Below are 19,364 nucleotides of genomic sequence, written 5' to 3'. Positions count from 1 at the left end.
AATATTTACAATTGTTATATCTTCTTCTTGGATCGATCCCTTTATCGTTATGTAGTGTCCTTCTTTGTCTCTTCTAATAGTCTTTATTTTATTTATTTATTTTTTTATAAAAGATCATTTATTTATTTTCTTAAATGTTTATTTATTTATTTGGCTGCACCAGGTCTCAGTTGAGGCACACAGGATCTTCGTTGCAGTATGCAGGATCTTTTTTTGTTTGTTTGTTTTCGTAAATATTATTATTTTTTATTTGTTTCTGCTTTATAACAAAGTGAATCAGTCATACATATACATCTGTTCCCACATCCCTTCCCTCATGCATCTCCCTCCCCCCCACCCTCCCCATCCCACCCCTCCAGGCGGTCACAAAGCACCGAGCTGATCTCCCTGTGCTCTGCAGCTTCTTCCCACTATCTATCTACCTTACGTTTGGTAGTATATATATGTCCATGCCTCTCTTTCGCTTTGTCACAGCTTACCCTTCCCCCTCCCCATATCCACAAGTCCATTCTCAAGTAGGTCTGTGTCTTTATTCCTGTTTTACCCCTAGGTTCTTCATGACATTTTTTTTTTAAATTCCGTATATATGTGTTAGCATACGGTATTTGTCTTTCTCTTTCTGACTTATTTCACTCTGTATGACAGACTCTAGGTCTATCCATCTCATTACAAATAGCTCAGTTTCGTTTCTTTTTATGGCTGAGTAATATTCCATTGTATATATGTGCCACATCTTCTTTATCCATTCATCCGATGATGGACACTTAGGTTGTTTCCAGCTCCGGGCTATTGTGAATAGAGCTGCAATGCACATTTTGGTACATGTCTCTTTTTGAATTATGGTTTTCTCAGGGTATATGCCCAGTAGTGGGATTGCTGGGTCATATGGTAGTTCTATTTTTAGTTTTTTAAGGAACCTCCATACTGTTCTCCATAGTGGCTGTACCAATTCACATTCCCACCAGCAGTGCAAGAGTGTTCCCTTTTCTCCACACCCTCTCCAGCATTTATTGTTTCTAGATTTCTTGATGATGGCCATTCTGAGTGGTGTGAGATGATATCTCATTGTAGTTTTGATTTGCATTTCTCTAATGATTAATGATGTTGAGCATTCTTTCATGTGTTTGTTGGCTGTCTGTATATCTTCTTTGGAGAAATGCCTATTTAAGTCTTCTGCCCATTTTTGGATTGGGTTGTTTGTTTTTTTCCTATTGAGCTGCATGAGCTGTTTATAAATTTTGGAGATTAATCCTTTGTCAGTTGCTTCATTTGCATATATTTTCTCTCATTCTGAGGGTTGTCTTTTGGTATTGTTTATGGTTTCCTTTGCTGTGCAAAAGCTTTGAAGTTTCATTAGGTCCCATTTGTTTATCTTTGTTTTTATTTCCATTTCTCTAGGAGGTGGGTCCAAAAGGATCTTGCTGTGATTTATGTCATAGAGTGTTCTACATATGTTTTCCTCTAAGAGTTTGACAGTTTCTGGCCTTACATTTAAGTCTTTAATCCATTTTGAGCTTATTTTTGTGTATGGTGTTAGGGAATGATCTAATCTCATACTTTTACATGTCCCTGTCCAGTTTTCCCAGCACCACTTATTGAAGAGGCTGTCCTTTCTCCACTGTACATTCCTGGCTCCTTTATCAAAGATAAGTTGACCATATGTGCGTGGGTTTATCTCTGGGCTTTCTATCCTGATCCACTGATCTATCTTTCTGTTTTTATGCCAGTACCACACTGTCTTGATTACTGTAGCTTTGTAGTATAGTCTGAAGTCAGGGAGCCTGATTCCTCCAGCTCCATTTTTCGTTCTCAAGATTGCTTTGGCTATTCGGGGTCTTTTGTTTTTCCAAACAAATTTTGAAATTTTTTGTTCTAGTTCTGTGAAAAATGCCAGTGGTAGTTTGATAGGGATTGCATTGAATCTGTAGATTGCTTTGGGTAGTAGAGTCATTTTCACAATATTGATTCTTCCAATCCAGGAGCATGGTATATCTCTCCATCTATTTGTATCATCTTTAATTTCTTTCATCAGTGTCTTATAATTTTCTGCTTACAGGTCTTTTGTCTCCTTAGGTAGGTTTATTCCTAGATATTTTATTCTTTTTGTTGCAATGGTAAATGGGAGTGTTTTCTTGATTTCATTTTCAGATTTTTCATCATTAGTGTACAGGAATGCCAGAGATTTCTGTACATTAATTTTGTATCCTGCTACTTTACCAAATTCATTGATTAGCTCTAGTAGTTTTTCGGTAGCATCTTTAGGATTCTGTATGTATAGTATCATGTCATCTGCAAACAGTGACAGCTTTACTTCTTCTTTTCCAATTTGGATTCCTTTTATTTCCTTTTCTTCTCTGATTGCTGTGGCTAAAACTTCCAAAACTATGTTGAATAAGAGTGGTGAGAGTGGGCAGCCTTGTCTTGTTCCTGATCTTAGTGGAAATGGTTTCAGTTTTTCACCATTGAGGACAATGTAGGCTGTGGGTTTGTCATATATGGCCTTTATTATGTTGAGAAAAGTTCCCTCTATGCCTACTTTCTGCAGGGTTTTTATCATAAATGGGTGTTGAATTTTGTCGATAGCTTTCTCTGCATCTATTAAAATGATCATATGGTTTTTCTCCTTCAATTTGTTAATATGGTGTATCACATTGATTGATTTGCGTATATTGAAGAATCCTTGCATTCCTGGAATAAACCCCACTTGATCATGGTGTATGATCCTTTCAATATGTTGTTGGATTCTGTTTGCCAGTATTTTGTTGAGGATTTTTGCATCTATGTTCATCAGTGATATTGGCCTGTAGTTTTCTTTCTTTGTGACATCCTTGCCTGGTTTTGGTATCAAGGTGATGGTGGCCTCGTAGAATGAGTTTCGGAGTGTTCCTTCCTCGGAAATTGTTTGGAAGAGTTTGAGAAGGATGGGTGTTAGCTCTTCTCTAAATGTTTGATAGAATTCGCCTGTGAAGCCATCTGGTCCTGGGCTTTTGTTTGATGGAAGATTTTTAATCACAGTTTCAATTTCAGTGCTTGTGATAGGTCTATTCTTATTTTCTGTTTCTTCCTGAGTCAGTCTTGGCAGGTTGTGCATTTCTAAGAATTTGTCCATCTCTTCCAGGTTGTCCATTTTATGGGCATAGGGTTGCTTATAGTAATCTCTCATGATCTTTTGTATTTCTGCAGTGTCAGTTGTTACTTCTCCTTTTTCATTTCTAATTCTATTGATTTGAGTCTTCTCCCTTCTTTTCTTGATGAATCTGGCTAATGGTTTATCAATTTTGTTTATCTTCTCAAAGAACCAGCTTTTAGTTTTACTGATCATTGCTATCGTTTCCTTCATTTCTTTTTCATTTATTTCTGATCTGATTTTTATGATTTCTTTCCTTCTGCTAACTTTGGGATGTTTTTGTTCTTCTTTCTCTAATTGCTTTAGGTGCAAGGTTAGGTTGTTTATTCGAGACGTTTCCTGTTCCTTAAGGTGGGATTGTATTGCTATAAACTTCCCTCTTAGAACTGCTTTTGCTGCATCCCATAGGTTTTGGGTCGTCGTGTCTCCATTGTCATTTGTTTCTAGGTATTTTTTAATTTCCTCTTTGATTTCTTCAGTGATCACTTCGTTATTAAGTAGTGTATTGTTTAGCCTCCATGTGTTTGTATCTTTTACAGCTCTTTTCCTGTAATTGATATCTAGTCTCATGCATTGTGGTTGGAAAAGATACTTGATACAATTTCAATTTTCTTAAATTTACCAAGGCTTGATTTGTGACCCAAGATATGATCTATCCTGGAGAATGTTCCATGAGCACTTGAGAAAAATGTGTATTCTGTTGTTTTTGGATGGAATGACCTATAAATATCAATTAAGTCCATCTTGTTTAATGTATCATTTAAAGCTTGTGTTTCCTTATTTATTTTCATTTTGGATGATCTGTCCATTGGTGAAAGTGGGGTGTTAAAGTCCCCTACTATGATTGTGTTACTGTCGATTTCTCCTTTTATGGCTGTTAGTATTTGCCTTATGTATTGAGGTGCTCCTATGTTGGGTGCATAAATATTTACAATTGTTATATCTTCTTCTTGGATCGATCCCTTGATCATTATGTAGTGTCCTTCTTTGTCTCTTCTAGTAGTCTTTATTTTAAAGTCTATTTTGTCTGATATGAGAATTGCTACTCCAGCTTTCTTTTGGTTTCCATTTGCATGGAATATCTTTTTCCATCCCCTTACTTTCAGTCTGTATATGTCTCTAGGTCTGAAGTGGGTCTCTTGTAGACAGCATATATATGGGTCTTGTTTTTGTATCCATTCAGCCAATCTGTATCTTTTGGTGGGAGCATTTAGTCCATTTACATTTAAGGTAATTATCGATATGTATGTTCCTATTCCCATTTTCTTAATTGTTTTGGGTTCGTTATTGTAGGTCTTTTCCTTCGTTGTGTTTCTTGCCTAGAGAAGTTCCTTTAGCATTTGTTGTAAAGCTGGTTTGGTGGTGCTGAACTCTCTCAGCTTTTGCTTGTCTGTAAACGTTTTAATTTCTCCATCAAATCTGAATGAGATCCTTGCTGGGTAGAGTAATCTTGGTTGCAGGTTTTTCTCGTTCATCACTTTAATTATGTCCTGCCACTCCCTTCTGGCTTGTAGAGTTTCTGCTGAGAGATTAGCTGTTATCCTGATGGGGATTCCCTTGTGTGTTATTTGTTGTTTTTGCCTTGCTGCTTTTAATATGATTTCTTTGTGTTTAATTTTTGACAGTTTGATTAATATGTGTCTTGGCGTATTTCTCCTTGGATTTATTCTGTATGGGACTCTCTGTGCCTCCTGGACTTGATTAACTATTTCCTTTCCCATATTAGGGAAGTTTTCAACTATAATCTCTTCAAATATTTTCTCAGTCCCTTTCTTTTTCTCTTCTTCTTCTGGAACGCTTATAATTCGAATGTTGGTGCGTTTAATGTTGTCCCAGAGGTCTCTGAGACTGTCCTCTGTTCTTTTCATTCTTTTTTCTTTATTTTGCTCTGCAGCAGTTATTTCCACTATTTTATCTTCCACCTCACTTATCCGTTCTTCTGCCTCAGTTATTCTGCTATTGATCCCATCTAGAGTATTTTTTATTTCATTTATTGTGTTTTTAATCGATGCTTGATTCATCTTTAGTTCTTCTAGGTCCTTGTTAACTGTTTCTTGCATTTTGTCTATTCTATTTCCAAGATTTTGGATCTGGGAAATAGAATCTTGGATCATCTTTACCATCATTATTCTGAATTCTTTTTCAGGTAGACTGCCTATTACCTCTTCATTTGTTAGGTCTGGTGGGTTTTTATCTTGCTCCTTCTCCTGCTGTGTGTTTTTCTGTCTTCTCATTTTGCTTATGTTACTGTGTTTGGGGTCTCCTTTTTGCAGGCTGCAGGTTCGTAGTTCCGTGGTTTTTGGTGTCTGTCCCCAGTGGCTAAGGTTGGTTTAGTGGGTTGTGTAGGCTTCCTGGTGGAGGGGACTAGTGCCTGTGTTCTGGTGGATGAGGCTGGATCTTGTCTTTCTGGTGGGCAGGTCCACGTCTGGTGGTGTGTTTTGGGGTGTCTGCGGACTTTTTATGATTTTAGGCCGCCTCTCTGCTAATGGGTGGCGTTGTGTTCCTATCTTGCTAGTTGTTTGGCATAGGGTGTCCAGCACTGTAGCTTGCTGGTCGTTGAGTGAAGCTGGGTGCTGGTGTTGAGATGGAGATCTCTGGAAGATTTTCGCCGTTTGATATTATGTGGAGCTGGGAGGTCTCTTGTGGACCAGTGTCCTGAAGTTGGCTCTCCCACCTCAGAGGCACAGCACTGACTCCTGGCTCCTCAATTTGGGATGATTTGTTGTCTATTCATGTATTCCACAGATGCAGGGTACATCAAGTTGATTGTGGAGCTTTAATCCACTGCTTCTGAGGCTGCTGGGAGAGGTTTCCCTTTCTCTTCTTTGTTCTCACAGCTCCCGGGTCTCAGCTTTGGATTTGGCCCCGCCTCTGCGTGTAGGTCGCCGGAGGGCGTCTGTTCTTCGCTCAGACAGGACAGGGTTAAAGGAGCAGCCGCTTCGGGGACTCTGGCTCACTCAGGCCGGGCGGGAGGGAGGGGCACGGAGTGCCGGGCGAGCCTGCAGCGGCAGAAGTCGGCGTGACGTTGCACCAGCCCGAGGCGCGCCGTGCGTTCTCCCAGGGAAGCCGCCCCTGGATCCCGTGACCCCGGCAGTGGCGGGCTGCACAGGCTCCCGGAAGGGCGGTGTGGACAGTGACCTGCGCTCGCACACAGGCTTCTTGGCGGCGACAGCAGCAGCCCCAGCGTCCCACGCCCGTCACTGGGCTCCGCGCTTTCAGTCGTGACTCGCGCCCGTCTGTGGAGCCCCTTTAAGCAGCGCTCTTAATCCCCTCTCCTCGCGCACCAGGAAACCAAGAGGGAAGAAAAAGTCTCTTGCCTCTTCGGCAGCTCCAGAGTTTTCCTGCCGGCTAGCTGTGGCACATTAGCCTCCTTCAGGCTTAGTTCTCGCCGCCAGCCCCAGTCTTCTCCCTGCGCTCTGACCGTAGCCCGAGCCTCAGCTTCCAGCGCCGCCCGCCCTGGTGGGCGAGCAGACAAGCCTCTCGGGCTGGTGAGTGCCGCTCGGCACCGATCCTCTGTGCGGGAATCTCTCCGCTTTGCCCTACCCAGGTATGTGGGGAGTTTCTTGCCTTTTGGGAGGTCTGGGGTCTTCTGCCAGCATTCAGTAGGTGTTCTGTAGGAGTTGTTCCACGTGTAGCTGTATTTCTGGTGTATCTGTGGGGAGGAAGGTGATCTCCGCGTCTTACTCTTCCGCCATCTTACCCGGAAGTCCAATAGTCTTTATTTTAAAGTCTATTTTTTCTGATATAAGAATTGCTACTCCAGCTTTCTTTTGATTTCCATTTGCACGGAATATCTTTTTCCATCCCCTTACTTTCAATCTGTATGTGTCTCTAGGTCTGAAGTGGGTCTCTTTTAGACAGCATATATATGGGTCTTGTTTTTGTATCCATTCAGCCAATCTGTGTCTTTTGGTGGGAGCATTTAATCCATTTACATTTAAGGTAATTATTGATATGTATGTTCCTATTCCCATTTCCTTAATTGCTTTGGGTTCGTTATTGTGGGTATATTCCTTCTTTTGTGTTTCTTGTCTAGAGAAGTTCCTTTAGCATTTGTTGTAAAGCTGGTTTGGTGGTGCTGAACTCTCAGCTTTTGCTTGTCTGTAAACGTTTTAATTTCTCCATCAAATCTGAATGAGATCCTTGCTGGGTAGAGTAATCTTGGTTGTAGGTTTCTCTCCTTCATCACTTTAATTATGTCCTGCCACTCCCTTCTGGCTTGTAGAGTTTCTGCTGAGAGATCAGCTGTTAACCTGATGGGGATTCCCTTGTGTGTTATTTGTTGTTTTTGCCTTGCTGCTTTTAATATGATTTCTTTGTGTTTAATTTTTGACAGTTTGATTAATATGTGTCTTGGCGTATTTCTCCTTGGACTTATTCTGTATGGGACTCTCTGTGCCTCCTGGACTTGATTAACTATTTCCTTTCCCATATTAGGGAAGTTTTCAACTATAATCTCTTCAAATATTTTCTCAGTCCCTTTCTTTTTCTCTTCTTCTTCTGGAACCCCTATAATTCGAATGTTGGTGCGTTTAATGTTGTCCCAGAGGTCTCTGAGACTGTCCTCTGTTCTTTTCATTCTCTTTTCTTTATTTTGCTCTGCATCAGTTATTTCCACTATTTTATCTTCCACCTCACTTATCCGTTCTTCTGCCTCAGTTATTCTGCTATTGATCCCATCTAGAGTATTTTTTATTTCATTTATTGTGTTTTTAATCGATGCTTGATTCATCTTTAGTTCTTCTAGGTCCTTGTTAACTGTTTCTTGCATTTTGTCTATTCTATTTCCAAGATTTTGGATCTTGGAAATAGCATCTTGGATCATCTTTACTATCATTATTCTGAATTCTTTTTCAGGTAGACTGCCTATTACCTCTTCATTTGTTAGGTCTGGTAGGTTTTTTATCTTGCTCCTTCACCTGCTGTGTGTTTTTCTGTCTTCTCATTTTGCTTATGTTACTGTGTTTGGGGTCTCCTTTTTGCAGGCTGCAGATTCGGAGTTCCTGTTGTTTTTGGTGTCTGTCCCCAGTGGCCAAGGTTGTTTCAGTAGGTTGTGTAGGCTTCCTGGTGGGCGGGACTAGAGCCTGTATTCTGGTGGTTGAGGCTCGATCTTGTCTTTCTGGTGGACAGGTCCACGTCTCGTGGTGTGTTTTGGGGTGCCTGTGGCCTTATTATGTTTTTAGGCAGCCTCTCTGTTAATGGGTGGTGTTGTGTTCCTGCCTTGCTAGTTTTTGGCATAGGGTGGCCAGCACTGTAGTTTGCTGGTCGTTGACTGAAGCTGGTTGCTGGTGTTGAGATGGAGATCTCTGGGAGATTTTCGCTGCTTGATATTATGTGGAGCTAGGAGGTCTCTTGTGGACCCGTGTCCTGAAGTTGGCTCTCCCACTTCAGAGGCATAGCACTGACTCCTGGCTGCAGCACCAAGAGCCTTTCATCTACCTTTTGGGGGGTCTGAGGTCTTCTGTCTGCGTTCAGTAGGTGTTCTATAGGAGTTGTTCCACGCGTAGATGAATTTCTGACTTATCTGTGGGGAGGAAGGTGATCTCCGCGTCTTACTCTTCCGCCATCTTCCCAGGGTCCCCTCATATCTTTTTTTATGAAGTATTTATGAAAAAATCTAACCTTTTAAAATATTTTATTTTAGTTTTGAGTAGTAAAAGCTCTTTATATATTCAGGATACATGTGCTTTTCTGTATATGTAAATTGCAGATATTTCCTCCTAGGCTGTGACTTGTATTTTCATTTTCATAGTGGTGTTTTTCTAAGAGCAAATGCTTTTTTTTTTTTTTTTTTGTCTGCGTTGGGTCTTGTTGTTGTGCATGGGCTTTCTCTAGCTGTGGTGAGCAGGGGCTACTATTCATTGCAGTGCATAGGCTTCTCACTGCAGTGGCTTCTCTTGTTGCAGAGCACGGGCTCCAAGCATGCGGGCTTCAGTAGTTGTGGTACGTGGGCTCAGTAGTTGTGGCTCATGGGCTCTAGAGCACAGGCTCAGTAGTTGTGATGCACAGGCTTAGTTAATCCATGGCATGTGGGACCTTCCTGGACCAGGGCTTGAACCTGTGTCCCCTGCATTGGCAGGCAGATTCTTAACCACTGCTCCATCAGGGAAGCCCAGAGCAAGTGCTTTTAAATTTGATGAGATCTTTTTATGTTTATATCTATGATTCATTTTAAGTCCATTTTTCTGGACAGTATGATGTGAGCATTGATGATAGTTTGTCATAATATGATACTCAGTTGTTTCAGCATTGTTTGTTGAAAAGACTATTTTTTTCTTATTGAAATACCTTGGTTAGCTTTCTTGAAAAATCAATTCATCATATATATGTAGGTCTATTTGTACACTTTCTAGTCTACTACATTGATCTATTTATCTGTTTTTACTCTCAGCACCAACACTGTCTTAATTACTGTAGCTTTCTAGTGAATCCTAAAATCAGGTAGCTTAAACATCACATAAATTAAATATTATGTTGGTCTCTGTTTTCTCATTATTCTGTACCAGGAAGGTGATATCACTAGAGCTTACATATACAGAAATGCAAGCATCAAGACCAGAAGGCAGTATTTGTGCTCAAGCAATTAATTAATGTTTTTTAGGTTACTATCAATATGATAAAACAACAAATAAAAGAATTTTAAAAATATTCTAGACAACTCAAAGGGCCTCTGCTGTTGAAAACAGATTTAGATTATACTTGTATCAATAGAACATCATTTCAAAAGGTAGTTATCCATATGGTATGGTTAGTCCTTCCTTGCACTGATCTGATTATGCAATATGCTAATTGATTTGTAAACCTTCTGCTCACCCTTATTAGATGGTCTGACATGTAGTATGAAAATCATTCACAATTTGAAAAAAATACAGAAAAAAATAATACCACTTTATAATTTTTTATCACACTTTCTCAGTATTTGCCATAAAATTTCTATGAACTAAATGAATTTGAATCACTACCCTATCATTTACTTAGAAAATTGCTTGTGTGTCTCTGTTTCCTTATTTGTAAAATAAAAATAATAAACCTGGCTCATAAGATTGTTGTGAGGACTAAAGGAGAAAGCATTTGAAAATTTCTGTAAGTAGAAGATGCCAGAAATAGTAGTTTCCTTCCTTTCTTGATACCAGTGAGTAATAGAAAAGATGCTTTAGCTAATTTTGATTAGAAATAATCATGATTTTGTCTCTACAGATTCATAAATGGATGCACTTTAAAGTTTCATTTAAAAAATTATTTTAAAGTCTTTATTAATTTAATGGCATAATAGAAACATCTCACAGATATAAGCTCTGTTTTTGGTATTCAACTCTTTGGTACTGTATCAAACACTTTCCAAAGTACCATTTAACTCACTCAGTGGAGGTAGATTGCATGAATTGCCTGCTGTGGGTTTTTCTTCCTTTCATATAGTTAACATTGATTGGGAATAAGTGCTTCAGATAGTTTGGATGACATAGTGTAAGACAGAATAGTAATCATTTAACCACGGCATAAATTCAATTTTTATTGTGTCTTATATCATAAGGTGTAATTAGGCAAAAATTATCTTATGATTTCAGTTGATATAATTACTGTGGTAAAGGAAATATTATAATGTGTGAGTTAAGTATGGCAATTGTTTTTTCTGGATTTCTATGTTTCGATTCTCTGTTATAGTTTTTACTTCCCATAAGTAGTTTTCAGTCCCCTACTGCTTTTTAAAGTCACAATACAAACATTTTCATGCAATTTTACATAATTTTATTTTCTATGAAAGAGCAAACGGCTCAGGAAGGAAAAGAGAACTGCAATATCTGCCTTCAGATGGTGTGTGCAAAACCAACTGGCACTTTCTTTTCAGCTGTGCTTTGACTTCAAATCACTTAAATTCTTCCTGAAAATAATTTTTTTCAACAAACCCAACTAATGTGAGCACCATCTATATTGAAAATGTTGAAGCTTAATGTAGTTAGGAGAATAAAACTCCTTAAGTAGTTAGGAGAATAAAACAAGATGATGTTTCTGATAATTTATTATTGATATTCAAAAAAAATTCATAAGGAATAGCCAATAGGTAGATGACATTTTGTAGTCTTTGATTAAGAAAAGAGGCAGATGAGTTGAAAGTATTTGCGTTGCATTTCTAAGCTTCCTCAGATAGTGTTCTTAACTCCTACTGATTTAAGTGCTGGAATTGCCAGCACATATAAAGATAAGTGTTTTAAGCTGCTGATTTGCTAGAGTCATTTAATATCCTAGAGTTTGAAAAATGACAAAGGAAATTATCTAATATTAGTTAACAGGTATTTTTGGTTTAACCATAATTGCTACATATTTTAGTGGCATCTTTTAAAAAGTCTTCTCTTGTTTATTTAATACAGTTTTCAATGTATTACTACAAACTTTAAATACCAGAAACACAGCATAAAATATGTTCTATGTTTGTCTGTCTTGAAATTCCAATCACATCTGAATAAACACTTTTTCTTTTTCTAAAATCATTTGATGGAATGCAATCCACTGAGTTCTGATTCACTTCAATGTATTATCACAACCTTGTTTTTAGAGATTGATGTCCAAGAATTAATGTCCCTTAAAAAGCTCTTTTATTTGTTTTTTGGCAACTGTTTTCCTATTGGATAAAACGTTGAAACTCTTTTGACTAAAGGACATTTGCCATAGACTAAAAAACTATTTGGTTCCTACTCAAACCTAAGAAAATTAATCATGAGGTCAGACCTAATTCTGTTATTTATTTGGCAATAATAATAATACATCAAATGAATGCACCCTTTATTTGGATTTTAATGTACTTTTGGAAGTATTCCATTTTTAAAAAGTCTGCACATTTCCTTTTTTGTTGTTGTTGTGATTATGACCATTTTGTGATAAAGAAATGAAAGCATTGAGTTGTTTGTGGTCACATAGTCTCGATTAGTGGAAAACTGTCCAGGTCTTCTGATTCTCAACTCGCCTTTTTCCACAAGACTTCACTGCCAGTTCTGACCTTCACTCATTTTGGTTGCATGGTTTCCTTTTCATGTCCTCAAGTAAGCAAGGGTAATGCAGCTCTCTGTGTTATTGCAGCTGAGGGAAGTGAAGTGAAGGGGTCACCAGGGTCGAGATGACAGCGGAACTCTTACCGTTTGCTCACCAGGCTGCTGCTCAGCCCTTCCCTTCCTGCTGCCTTTGAAAACACACTTCTTGAAAGTAACTCCTTCTATTTCAAGTGTTCAAAGGTGGGCAAATCTTGTGGATTTTTATCAAACATAAAAGGATCATCAGCTTCATATGAGCAGTTTGCAAAAGGTAGTGAGAGAAAAGAATGTGCATTAATGTGTCTCTTATGGGCATTCAGGATGTGGTGACAGTCAATGAAATGATCACACGTAATTAATAAATAGCTACATAGGTGAGGGAGTTAACTAATGGATAAGCGGGTGATTAGTGGTTACCCCATTTTCCACTGTCTGAACTATTGATAAAAATGGTGTCTCCATAAATACAATGTGAGAGTGTATGAAAATTCCTCCACAATCCCTTTTAACTCTAAAACTGTATTGTTAGGGAATTGTTTTATAAAACCAATAAAAATCAGAATAAGTTGACAGAATTGACTTATTTAGAATGAACACTACAAGGACTTGTAAAAGAAATATATGTTATTCTGAAACTGAAGCTTTGACAAAAGATAAACTAAGAATCATCAAAGGGAAAAAAATGTTGTCTCAACCAAAAATGAGTCACTTCCCATAACCTTGTCTATTGGATTTTAGAATTTGGGGGGGGGGTCTCTCACTTTTGAGTGGCAATATAGAAAGCAGCAATTTTGTCCCAAGTGATTTCCTTTCCAGAAAAATACAATTCAAATATGTTTGCCTAATAAAATCACTGCTGATAAGAGTATAATATACCATACCATTGTAGTATTTAATAAAATTATGTTTTACTAACACGCTAGAAAATCTCAATAACTAAACACTCATGTGAGGTATCCTTTACCACTGAAGTCCTGTAACTTTGAACGTAGGCATGTTTAATACAATTCAAGCAAAAAGTATTGCTTTTACACAGAACAACATCTCTGTACACATTCATGGTACTTTGCAATTTAATTTTTTCCATATGTAATATTTAATTAATTACTTTTTGAAGTATAGTTGACTTACAATATTATAGTAATTTTAGATATATAACACAGGGATTTGATATCTTTATAGATTATACTCCATATAAAGTTATTTTAAAATATTGACCATATTCCCTGTTTTGTACATTACATCCTTATACCTTGTTTGTTTTGTCTAGTCCCTTGTATCTCCTAATCTCCTACCCTTATCTTGCCTCTTCCCCACCTCTCTCCTTTGGTAACCACTAGTTTGTTCTCTGTATCTGTGTGGCTGTTTCTGTTCTGTTATATTTATTCCTTTGTTTTATTTTTTAGATTCCATGTGTAAGTGAAAAATACACTATTTTTCTTTCTATGTCGGACTTATTTCTTATAGAATATTTTACCAAACTATTAGAATATAAGTGCTGTGGAAAACAGACATTTATTAAATTCACTGCACAATCCAAAGTAAAACTCACTTTTCTTCCTGCCCACTCCCCCATATCTATATTTTTGTCCAAATCATTCAAATAAAAATATTCAGGCTGAACTGAAGTTAAACAAGAAATGTAGATTGGGGAGGGCTGACAACAAGCAGCCTCTGTCTCAGCATCATTCCTCACATTGAACTTTGTGCTCTACACTTCATTCAGATAAATGCCCAAAGGTGCAGTTTCTAAGTTGTATGGTAGTTACATGGTTAGTTTCATAAGAACACTGCCAAGTTGTTTTAAAGAGTGGCTGTATTATTTATATGCCTACCAGCAACGTCTGGGTGATTGTTTCCCAGATCCTCATGAGCATTTGATGTTGCCAATATTTTTAATTTTAGCCATTCTGATAGGTATGTAGTCATATCTCATTTTGGTTTGAATTTGCATTTCCTTAATTGCTAATGATGCTGAACATCTTTATTTCTTATTTGTTGTCTGTATAGGCTCTTCAGTGAAATGTCTGTTCATGTCTTTTGTCCATTTTCTAATTGGATTGTTTTATTACTGTTGTTTGAGAATTCTTTATATATCCTAGCTATTAATCCTTCGCTGGATATGTGTTTTGCACATATTTGGGCTCAATCTATAGCATGTCTTTTCATAAAGGTGTTTGAACACACAAAAAGTTTTTAATTTTGATGTGGTCTAATTTATCAGGTTCTATATTTATGCATCATGCTTTTGGTATCACGTCTTAGAACTCTTTGTCTACCCCTAGATTCTAAAGATTTTCTCCTGTGTTCTTTTCCCAAAAGTTTTATAATTTTACATTTAAGTTTGTGAGCCATTCGAACTTAATTTTGGTACAAGATATAAAGTTCAGGTTTGAGGTTCAAATTATTTTACCTTGGATGTCTTACTTTTCTAGAACCATTTGTTGAAAAGTCCTCCTCCATTGAATTGTTTTCTCATCTTTGCAAAAAATCAGTTGGCAGAATAACATTCCATGGTATGGATATATCGTATTTATTTATCTGTTCATCATTTGATGGACACTTGAGTTGTTTCTGCATTTTGGTTACCAGTAATAATTCTGCTATGAACATTGGTGTGCAACTGTTTGTGTGGACATATCTTTTCATTTCTCTTGGATATATACTTAGGAGTGGAATTAATGGGTCTCATGGTAACTCTATGTTTAATATTTTGAGGAACTGCCAAACAGTTTTCCAAAGTAGCTGTACCATTTTACATTTTGATGAGCAATGTATGAGGATGCCAGTTTCTCCACATCTTTACCAATACTTGTTATCTTTTTTCATAACAGCTATCCTAATGGATGTGAAGTAATATCTCATTATGGTTTTTATTTGCATGTTCCTAATGAGCATCTTTTCATGTGCTTATTGGTCATTTGTGTATCTTCTCTGAAGAAATGTCTATTCAGATCCTTCGCCCATTCCTTTTCTTCTATTCATTGTTCTGGTTTATTTCTTAAAATTTATTTATTTATTTTAAATTTTATTTTATTATTAATTTTAATATCTTTATTGGAGTATTTTGATTTACAATGGTGTCTTGCTTTCTGCTGTATAACAAAGTGAATCAGCTATATGTATACATATATCCCCATATCCCCTCCCTCTTTCACCTCCCTCCCCCACTCTCCTTATCCCACTCCTCTAGGTCATCACAAAACATTGAGCTGATCTCCCTGTGCTATGTGGCTGCTTCCCACTAGCCATCCATTTTATATTTGGCAGTGAATATGTCAACGCTACTCTCTCAGTTCGACCCAGCTTTCCCTTCCCCCCACCCAAGTCCTCAAGTCCATTCTTTAAGTCTATGTCTTTATCCTGCCCTGCCCCTAGGTTCATCAGTATTGTTTTTTTAGATTCCATATAGTTGTATTAGCATACAGTATTTTTTTTTCTCTTTCTGACTTACTGCACTCTGTATGACAGAATCTAGGTCCATCCACCTCATTACAAATAACTCAATTTCATTCCTTTTTATGACTGGGTAATATTCCATTGTATGTATGTGCCACATCTTCTTTATCCATTCATCTGTAGATGGACATTTAGGTTGCTTCCATGTCCTGGCTATTGTACATAGTGCTGCTATGTATATTGTGGTACATTTATCTTTTTGAATTATGGTTTTCTTACAGTATATGCCCAGTAGTGGGATTGCTGGGTCATACGGTAGTTCTATTTTTAGTTTTTTAAGGAACCTCCATACTGTTCTCCATACTGGCTGTATCAATTTACATTCCTCCCAACACTGCAAGAGAGTTCCCTTTTCTCCATACCCTCTCCAGCATTTATTATTTGTAGCTTTTTGATGATGGCCATTCTGACTGGTGTGAGGTGATACCTCATTGTGGTTTTGACTTCTTTTTCTCTAATGATTAACGATGCTGAGCATCTTTTCATGTGTTTGGTGGCAATCTGTATGTCTTCTTTGGAGAAATGTCTATTTAGGCCTTCTGCCCAATTTTGGATTAGGTTGTTTGTTTTTTTCATATTGAGCTGCATGAGCTGCTTGTAAATTTTGGAGATTAACCCTTTGTCAGTTGCTTCATTTGCAAATATTTTCTCCCATTCTGAGGGTTGTCTTTTCATCTCGTTCATGGTTTCCTTTGCTGTGCAAAAGCTTTTAAGTTTCATTAGGTCCCATTTGTTTATTTTTGTTTTTATTTCCCTTTCTCTAGGAGGTGGGTCAAAAAGGATCTTGCTGTGATTTGTGTCGTAGAGTGTTCTCCCTATGTTTTCCTTTAAGAATTTTATAGTGTCTGGCCTTACATTTAGGTTTTTAATCCATTTGGAGTTTATTATTGTGTATGGTGTTAGGAAGTGCTCTAATTTCTTTCTTTTATATGTAGCTACCCAGTTTTCCCAGCACCACTTATTGAAGAGGCTGTCTTTTCTCCACTGTATATTCTTGCCTCCTTCATCAAAGATATGGTGACCATATGTGTGTGGGTTTACCTCTGGGCTTTCTCTCCTGTTCCATTGATCTATATTTCTGTTTCTGTGCCTGTACCATACTGTCTTGATTACTGTTGCTTTGTAGTATAATCTAAAGACCTGGAGCCTGATTCCTCCAGCTCCATTTTTCTTTCTCAAGTTTGCTTTTGTTATTCGGGGTCTTTTGTGTTTTCATACAAATTGTAAAACTTTTTGTTCCAGTTCTGTGAAAAATGCCATTGGTAATTTGATAAGGATTGCATTGAATCTGTAGATTGCTTTGGGTAGTATAGTCATTTTCACAATGTTGATAATTCCAATCCAAGAAAATCATATATCTTTCTATCTGTTTGTATCACCTTTGATTTCTTTCATCAGTGTCATAGTTTTTTGCATGCAGGTCTTTTGCCTCCTTAGGTAGGTTTATTCCTAGGTATTTTATTCTTTTTTGTTGCAGTGGTAAATGGGAGTGTTTCCTTAATTTCACTTTCAGATTTTTCATCATTAGTATATAGGAATGCCAGAGATTTCTGTGCATTAATTTTGTATCCTGCTACTTTACCAAATTCATTGATTAGCTCTAGTAGTTTTCTGGTGATATCTTTAGGATTTTCTATGTATAGTATCATGTCATCTGCAAACAGTGACAGTTTTACTTCTTTCCCAATTTGGATACCTTTTATTTCTTTTTCTTCTCTGATTGCCATGGCTAAAACTTCCAAAAGTATGTTGAATCATAGTGCTATGATTGGGCACTCTTATCTTCTTCCTGATCTTAGAGGAAATGCTTTCAGTTTTTCACCATTGAGAATGATGTAGCCAGACTCATCAGGAAAAAAAAGGGGAGAAGATTCAAATCAATAGAATTAGAAATGAAAAAGGAGAAGTAACAACTGACACTGCAGAAATACAAAAGATCATAAGAGATTATTACAAGCAACTCTATGCCAATAAAATGGACAACGTGGAGGAAATGGACAAATTTTTAGAAAAGTACAAACTTCCAAGAATGATCCAGGAAGAAACAGAAAATAGGAACAAACCAATCACAAGCAATGAAATTGAAACAGTGATTAAAAATCTTCCAACAGGGATTTCTTGGTGGCGCAGTGGTTGAGAGTTCACCTGCTGATGCAGGGGACATGGGTTTGTGCCCCAGTCCGGGAAGATCCCACATGCTGTGGAATGGCTAGGCCCGTGAGCCATGGCCGCTGAGTCTGCGATTCCAGAGCCTGTGCTCCACAGTGGGAGAGGCCACAACAGTGAGAGGCCTGCGTACTACAAAAAACAAACAAACAAACAAAAAAACAAAAGAAAACAAAAAACTTCCAACAAGCAAAAGCTCAGGGCCATATGGCTTTACAGGAGAATTCTATCAAACTTTTAGAGAAGAGCTAACACCTATCCTTCTCAAACTCTTCCAAAATATAGCAGAGGGAGGAATACTTCCAAACTCATTCTATGAGACCACCATCACCCTGATACCAAAACCGGACAAAGATGTCACAAAAAAAGAAAACTACAGACCAATATCACTGACGAACATAGATGCAAGAATCCTCAACAAAATACGAGCAAACAGAATACAACAGCACATTTAAATGTTCATACACCATGGTCAAGTGGGGTTTATCCCAGGAATGCAAGGATTCTTCAATATATGCAAATCAATCAATGTGATACACCATATTAACAAACTGAAGGAGAAAAACCATATGATCATCTCAATAGATGCAGAAAAGATTTTTGACAAAATTCAACACCCATTTATGATAAAAACTCTCCAGAAAGTGGGCATAGAGGGATTCTACCTCAACATAATAAAAGTCATATATGACAAACCCTTTGCCCATTTTTAAAACTTGGGTTATTTGTCCTTTTATTATTGAGTTGTAACAGTTCTTTACATATTTTATATCCATTTCCTTTATCAGATATATTATTTCCAATTATTTTCTCCCATTTGTGGATTATCTTTTTGTGCTCTTAATGATATAGTTCACAGCAAAAAAGGATTTTATTTTTGATGAAGCTCAATTTACCTAATACTTCTTCTATCTCTTGTGCTTTGGTGTCATATCTCTGAAGCCTTTGCATTATCAAGGTCATGAAAATTTACTCTATATATTTTCTTCAAAGAGCTTTATAGTTTATCTCTAATGTTTAAGTCCATGATCATTTTGAGTTAATTTTTATTTATGGCATAAAAAAGGGTTCCAAATTCCTTTTTTGTCTTCTTTTTTTTTTTTGCATGTGGCTATCCAGATTTTTCAGAACCATTTGTTGTAAAGACTTTTCTTTCACCATTGAATGTCTTGGCACCGTTTTTGAAAATCAATGGACCATAAATGTAAGGGTTTATTTCTGGGCTCTGAATTCTATTCCATTGATCTAAGTGTCTATCCTTAAGCCAGTACCACACTGTGTTGATTACAGCAGTTTTGTAGTAAGTATTAGAATCGGGAAGTGTGATTCCTCCAACTTTGTTCTCCTTTCCAAGAATTGTTTTGGATATTCTGGATTCTTTTCAGTTATATGTAATTTTATGATCCACTTGTCAAATTTCAAAAAAAGGAATAAAACAACTGGGATGTTGATAAAGATTGTGTTGAATATGTATATCAATTTTTGGAGTATTGTCTTCTTAACAATATTAAGTCTTTGCCAATTGAATTTTTTGATTAATTAATTAAGTTTTGGCTGCATTGGGTCTTTGTCACTGCATGCGGGCTTTC

The sequence above is a fragment of the Mesoplodon bidens genome (genome assembly GCF_964165515.1).
Source record: "Mesoplodon bidens genome assembly, chromosome: 5".
Lineage (NCBI taxonomy): Eukaryota > Metazoa > Chordata > Mammalia > Artiodactyla > Ziphiidae > Mesoplodon > Mesoplodon bidens.
Note: the sequence above shows the minus strand (reverse complement) of the source record.